This window comes from Cebus imitator, unplaced genomic scaffold (assembly GCF_001604975.1).
Source record: "Cebus imitator isolate Cc_AM_T3 unplaced genomic scaffold, Cebus_imitator-1.0 Scaffold32, whole genome shotgun sequence".
Classification (NCBI taxonomy): domain Eukaryota; kingdom Metazoa; phylum Chordata; class Mammalia; order Primates; family Cebidae; genus Cebus; species Cebus imitator.
The window spans coordinates 4,213,773-4,221,379 of NW_016107347.1; the positions used below are offsets into that span (position 1 = coordinate 4,213,773).

Consider the following 7,607-nt stretch of genomic DNA (forward strand, 5'->3'; position numbering starts at 1 on the left):
CGGCGTCCACTCACCCTCTGCGCTTTCACTGGGAGCTGCAATCCTGAGCTGTTCCTAAACGGCCATCTTGGATCGTCCCCCCGGGTTATGTTTTTAATATATTCAGCCAGTCTGCACATTTTAAGTGAGGAATTTAATCTGTTCATATTCAAAGTTGTCACTCATAGGTGTGGACTTATTTCTGTCATTTTGTTCGTTGTTTGGGGGTTGTTTTGTATATCCTTTATTCCTTTCTCTGTCTCTTACTGCTTACTATTGCAGTCTGGTGGTTTGCTGTAGTGGTAATGTTTGACTCCTTCCTTTTTCTCATTTGTACATCTACTGTGCCAGTGAGATTTATACCTTCATGTGTTTTCATGGTGACAGATGTCATCCTTTCACTTGTAGATGTAGGCCTCCTTAAGCCTTTCCTGCAGGATCAGCAAGTGATGATAATTTCCCAGTTTTTACTTGTCTGGGAAAGGCTATTTTAGTTCTTTTAATGTAGAATAACATTTTCTCTTACTCTGTAAAGTTTCTGCTGATAAATTTGATGTTTGCCTGATGGAGATTCTGTTATGTGACTTGATGCTGTTCTTCTTCTGCCTTTTGAATTATTTCTTTCTCTTTGACTTTTGACAGTTTGACTATAATGTGCCTTGAAAAGACTTTTCTGGGTTGAATCTGTTTTGTGATCTCTGAGCTTCCTATATCTGAATGTCTATATGTCTTGTAAGACTTGGAAAGAGTGTTAGTCCATTCTTGTGCTACTGTAAAGGAATACCTGAGACTGAATAATTTGTATTGAAAAGAGGTTTAATTGGCTCACAGTTTTGCAGACTTTACAGAAAGCACAGTGCCAGCATTTACTTCTGATGAAGGCTTCAGGAAGCTTGCAATCATGGCTGAAGGTGAAAAGGAAGCCAGCATGTCACATGGCAAGAACAAGAGCAAGAAAGAGGGGGACATGCCACACTCTTTTTAAAAATCAGATCTTGTGTAAACTCAGAACGAGAACTCACTCATTGTGTTAGGCTGTCCATGCATGGCTGTAAAGAAATGACCAAGGCTGGGAACAGTGGCTCACACCTGTAATCCTAGCACATTGGGAGGCCACGGCAGGTGGATTGCCTGAGCTTAGGAGTTCGAGACTAGCCTAGGCAACATGGTGAAACCTCATCTCTACTAAAAATACCAAAATTAGCTGGATGTGGTGGTGCACACCTGTAGTCCCAGCTATCTGAGAGGCTGAGGCATGAGAATTGCTTGGACCCAGGAGTTGGAGCTTGCAGTAAGCCGAGATTGTGCCACTGCACTCCAGTCTGGGTGACAGAGTGAGACAGTCTCAAAAAATAAAAATAAAAAAGAAATACCTGAGAATGAGTAATATAAAAAGAAAAGAGTTAATTTCCCTCACAGTTCTTCAGGAATTACCAGAAGAACAATGCTGGCATCTGCTTGGCTTCTAGGGAGGTCTTGGGAAGCTTACAATCATGGCTCAAAGCAAAGCGAGAGAAGGCATGTTACATGGCAAAAGCAGAAGCAGGAGAGAGAGCATTGTGGAGAAGGTGCCACACATTTTAAATGACCAGGTCTTACAAGAACTTACCATTACAAAGACAACGCCTAGCCATGAGCCAAACACCTTCCAGGCCCCACCTCCAACACTGAGGATTACATCTCAACGTGAGATTCAGAGGGGACAGTCATCCAAATGACATCAGTAAGCTTTCAGCTATTATTTTGTTAAGTAGGTTTTCTATGTCTTTACCTGTATCTTTTCCTTCTGGAGCTCTCAGAATTTGAATATTTGGATTTACAGTGTCCCATATGTCATGCAGCCTTTTCAGTCCTTTTTTTCCCGTTTTGTTATTTCCTTTTCTTTTTTTTTTTTTTTTTTTTTTTTTTTTTTTTTTTATTTTTTTTTTTTTTTTTTTTTTTTTTTGTGGGAGGAGGGTGTCTGATTAGATTCCTTCATAAGACCTGTCTTTGGGTTCAAAAACTCTTTCTTCTGTTTGATCTAGTCTGTTGTTTATGTTCTTAATTGTATTTTTTTGTTTCATTCTTAATTTTATTTTTTAATTTCATTCATTGATTTCTTCTGTTGTAGGATTGATGTTTATTTCTTTTCAATAACATCTATGTCCTCTTTTGAATTTCTCATTCAGATCATGAATTATTTTCTGAATTTCTTTATATTTTTATCTGTGTTCTCATGTAACCCACTGAGTTTCATTGATATTATTATTTTGTATTATTTTTCAAGCATTTTCTAACTTTTCTTTGAGAACTGTTACCGGAGAATTATTGTGCTCCTTTGGAAGCGTAATGCTTTCTTAATTGTTAACATTTCTTGTTTCCTTACATTGATATCTGTGCATCTGTTGTAATAGTCACTTTTTTCAAATTGGCTTTCAGATGGATGAATTTTTTCTTACAGATTTGTCTATAGTGTTAGTCAGCTTTGATTCTGGGTGTGTGCAGTGGTATAATTTCCATGTGGTTTCTTCAGTGATAATTAGCATTAGGGACATTCGCGAGTTCCTCAGTTGCTTACACTGCAGTTGTTCATGAAGGTTATAATGAAACTTTTCTGGGCATGGGAATATTAGGTGGACTGATCCTCAGGCATCAGTGGTGGCAGCAATGAAAAGAAAAGGCTTGTTTCAGGCCCTGTTTACACTGTCCATAGGTGCTGGCAGCGGTGAGTGGGGTGAGCCAATCCTTAGGCCCATGGATAATGTGTGTGGACACTGGTGCCAGCTGCATCAGGTGGAGTGGATTGATTCCCAGGTCCCTGGATGGTATGTATGGTATTGGTGGCCTATATGTAAAAAAATATATATGAGGGGGTGGATCCCTCATGGCTTGATGCTGTGTTTGCAATGGGGAGTTCTTGTGAGATCTGGTTATTTAAAAGCATGTGGCACCCTTCCCCCCAACTCTCACTTGCTCCTGCTTTTACCATGTAATGTGGTGAAATACACACACACATACTCTCACATATGTGTGTTATATATATTACACATATATGTAAACATCTGTATATATGTGTGTGTGTGCATATATATACATATATAGAGAGACATCTGTTGCACAGGGACTGAGAAGAAGGCTGTAGAACATGGTTCTGGGATGATGAAGCAGCCAGATGATATGATCAGGACCCAGGCTCTGTCGGCTTTCCTCTGCCTATCTCCATGGGTGGCCTTTACCAGCTGGCTTTTCCCCTCATGGTTCATCAGACAGCATGCCATTACACAGCACACTACTTGGGCTCTTTTGTCCTCTGGCTTCTGGCTGGGTTTGACACATAGAAGACTTTAGCAGAAGATTTAAGGGGTGACTGCGGGCCTCAGAACTCCCACAGTCTATTGTCTATAAGCTAGAAGATCAGGAAAGCTGGCAGTGTAATCTATTCTGAGCCCAAAAGCTTAAGAACTATGGGAGACAACAGTCCTGGTCTGAGTTTGAAGGCCAGAGAATCGGGCACGCCTATGTCCCAGGGGCAGGAGAAGATAGATGTCCTAGCTTAGACAGAGAGAGTGAACGTTTATAAGGAAATATTTTTATTACTATCAATTTTCTACAATTTAATTTCTATTTCTACAGAACCGTAAGACAGCCTGGTTAATCAAGGCAATCAAAGGCTACAACCCTATAGAGTCAGATCACCCCTGAAGGCCCTACTAGACAAAGCCAGCATTTCATGGAAGACACTGCTAGTGATCACCTTTCTTCATTTTCAGCTCTTTGACAAGTTCTTCTCCCTGAGAAGCTAGGGAGTTTTTGGAAGAGTGAACGTATATGTGTGTATGTGTGTGTTGGGGGACAGGGTGGGTATTTATGTATCACCAATTAGATCAGATTGTGAAAGTCTCTTCTGGCATGCTAAAAAATTTGGGCTTTACTCTGTGCAATAATAACGTTCTGAAACAGGAAGTGACATGATCACTTTATATATTAAAATGACCACTCTGGTATCAGTAAAGGATAGTTCGTGAAAAAGAGATGGAGGTCAGGATTTCAGTTAACAGGCTGGTAGAGTGGTGCTGATAAAGAATAACCAGGTAATTCAGTAAGGGAATAAGATGAGGAGTTTAAACAGTAAAACCAAGGTATTGGTTTAAAAAAAAGTTTAAAATCAAGGTAAAAACAACTACACTTGGCAAAGTATTAGGTTTAGAAGTTCGGGCATAGGACGTTATCAAAACTACTTAAGGTTTCTAGCTTGTAGCTATTGTTGGAGTCTGGGAATACAGGAGAAGCAGTAAGTTCCAGAAGAAAAAGTTTGGACTCCTGCATAAGAGAAGACCTAGAAACTTTCAGTAGTAGCATCCAACAGATAGTTGAAAATATGGTTGGGAGTTAAGGAGAATGGTCAGGGCCGGGAATGAGGTGTTAAGGCCAAAGGAATAGATGCATTACCTAGTGAGTAAGAAGAGAAGAGGGTGGAAAGTGAGTACTGGCCAAAAGGAAAAGTCTCATGAAGATAACTGGAAAGCAGTGGTCAGAGAAGGAGGAGCATAGTGGAATAGTTCTTTCCTCTGACCCTTCATTTTACCACTTGGGACATTTATTATTGCAAAGGTTTGTAGGTCTAGTCCAGTGAGACAGAATCTATGATCAACAAGCAGATTTGTTGCTAACAGATAGCAGCAAAAATAAACAGAAACCAAGGATTTGGCCCAGAAAGGCTCAATAAAAATTTCCAGGGTGGATGGAGTCTTGTCTGCCCATGTTCCATGTCACTTTGCAGCTGAGAGACCCTGAAATTGCTCTGCCATGGGTTTTATACCCTGGGCATTTCTGGGCTCACTGAACACCAGGGTTGCAGAACATCCTGTTCTAGAAGGAACAAGGGCATAGTTTGGGTTGTTCTGGACAGTTCCTCCTTATCCCAGGACATTGCATTCTGTAAGTGACAAGGGAGAAAGCTGGATTGGCCAACGCCATCCAGGTACCTGGCCTCCTAGGTTGGCACTTACTACTTTTTTGAGAATTATTTGATGATATCTCTCTTTTAACTGACTGCATTTCTACTGTATAGCGCCTCTAGCTTGGAGCCTTGAACACAGTTGCCATTTAATGCATGTTGAGTAAATGAATGAAAAGGACTATGAAACAAAAAGAACATTAGAAAGAATTGCTAAGTCACATAGGAGAAACTGAGAAAATGGTTTGCTAGAAATGTCTAAAAAGAAACATCAGACCCAGCTAGAAAATGTGGGGTTGGGGTACAAAGGCACCCCAGGGAGGTGCCAATAAAGATGGGGATAAGCAACAACTAACTCAATTCCCCAGCAGGCTGTCAGAGTCTGCTGGAGTGATGGTATTGGCAGGTGGTCACGAGCCAATGAATTGCTTTTTAATCACTTGTGTGGTGTAGATCCTTGCAGGTAGGCTCCCTTAGAAGGGAACTAAGGCTCCTCCGTCTGAGTCTGCCCACCTGGTGAGATCATTGATTTCCCAGAGTACTGACTCATTATCACTCACGAAGATGGAAAGGTATTCAACTCACCAGAAAATTTCAGTTCCTACATTAGATTTCACCCTTGTGAACAAGAAGATTATTAGATTATTTGTAAATGTAGTAATTTACTCACTGTCTATTTCCCTTGCCTGTTCTGTTACTGATGGATGTCCTCCTCAATTTATAGTCATTGTCTGGCACTTTAGAAAGCAGGTATGAATATAAAGAAACTTCATGTTACATTATTTTACATTCTTGCTTTCATCATTAAAACCAGCATTTAAAAGTAGAGATTTTATATTTGTCAGTTGCCAGCTTTTTGCATTGTTGCATTGTTCAAAGTTTAACTTTTGGTACTTAAAAAAATTATTATAATTTATTTAACAATCTAGGAAGTTCACAGTCATCAGCAATTCTGGTGCAATTTGACGTGCAGTTGGGAATTTGAGAATCTCTGTAGGGCTGTTAGTGCAGTGAACCTTTTATGTAAAATATATGCATTTTTGTTTTTTTTAAAGACAAAGTCTTGCTCTTTTACCCACTCTAGAGTGCAGTGGTATGATCATAGCTCACTGCAACCTTGAATTCCTGGGCTCAAGGGATCCTTCCACCTCAGCCTCCTAAGTAGCTGGGACTAGCAGGTGTATGCCACTGCATACAACTAATTTTTAATTTTTTAAAAAATTTATTTATTATACTTTAAGTTCTGGAGTACATGTGCAGAATGTGCAGGTTTGTTATATAGGTATACACATACCATGGTGGTTTGCTGCATCCATCACCCTGTCATCTACATTAGGCATCCCTAATTCTATCCCTCCCCAATCCCCTCACCCCTTCTATTCCTCCCCTAGCCCCCCACCCCCTGATAGGCCCCAATGTATGACATTTATCTCCCTGTGTCCATGTGTTCTTGTTGTTCAACAACCACTTATGAGTGAGAACATGACATTGATTTGTTTTCCGTTCTTGCGTCAGTTTGCTGAGAACGATGGGTTCCAGCTTCATCTGTCCCTACAAAGGACTTGAACTCATCCTTTTTTAAGACTGCATAGTATTCCATGGTGTATATATGCCACATTTTCTTTATCCAGTCTATCATTCATGGGTATTTGGGTTGGTTCCAAGTTTTTGCTATTGCTAATGGTGCCTCAGTAAACCTACATGTGCATATGTCTTTATAATAGAATGATTTATAGTCCTTTTGGTATATACCCAGTAATGGGATTGCTGGGTCAAATGATATTTCTATTTCTAGACCTCTGAGGAATTGCCACACTGTTTTCCACAATGGTTGAACTAATTTATATTCCCACCAACAGTGTAAAAGCTTTTCTATTTCTTGACTTCCTCTCCAGCATCTGTTGTCTCTAGATTTTTTAATGATTGCCATTCTAACTGCTGTGAGATGGTATCTCAATGTGGTTTTGATTTGCATTTCTTTAATGAACAGTGATGATGAGCTTTTTTCATATGTTTCTTGGCTGAATAAATGTCTTCTTTTGAGAAGTGTCTGTTTATATCCTTCACTCACTTTTTGAAGGGGTTGTTTGTTATTTTCTTGTAAATTTGTTTAAGTTCTTTGAAGATTCTGGGTATTAGCCTTTGTCAGATGAGTAGGTTGCAAAAATTTCTTCCCATTCTGTGGTTGCCAGTTCACTCTAATGATAGTTTCTTTTGCGGTGCAGAAGCTCTTAAGTTTAATTAGATCCCATTTGTCTATTTTGGCTTTTGTTGCCAATGCTTTTGGTGTTTTAGTCATGAAGTCCTTGCCTATGCCCATGTCCTGAATGTTATTACCTAGGTTTTCTTCTAGGATTTTTATGGTGTTAGGTCTTATGTTTAGATCTTTAATCTATCTGGAGTTAATTTTTGTATAAGGTGTAAGGAAGTGATCCAGTTTCAGTTTTCTGCATATGGCTAGCCAGTTTTCCCAACACCATTTATTAAATAGAGAATCCTTTTCCCATTGCTTGTTTTTGTCAGATTTGTCAATGATCAGATGGTTGTAGATGTGTGACATTATTTCTGAGCCTCTGTTCTGTTCCATTGGTCTATATCTCTGCTTTGGTACCAGTACCATGCCATTTTGATTACTACAGACTTGTAGTATAGTTTGAAGTCAGGTAGCATGATGCCTCCGGCTTTTTTTTTT

At 39.6% G+C, this 7,607-nt stretch overlaps 1 pseudogene; it reads right to left on the bottom strand.

Moving 5' to 3' along the window:
- The window catches only part of LOC108301091, a 31,623-nt pseudogene that overhangs the window by 8,148 nt on the left and 15,868 nt on the right, over nt 1–7,607 (bottom strand).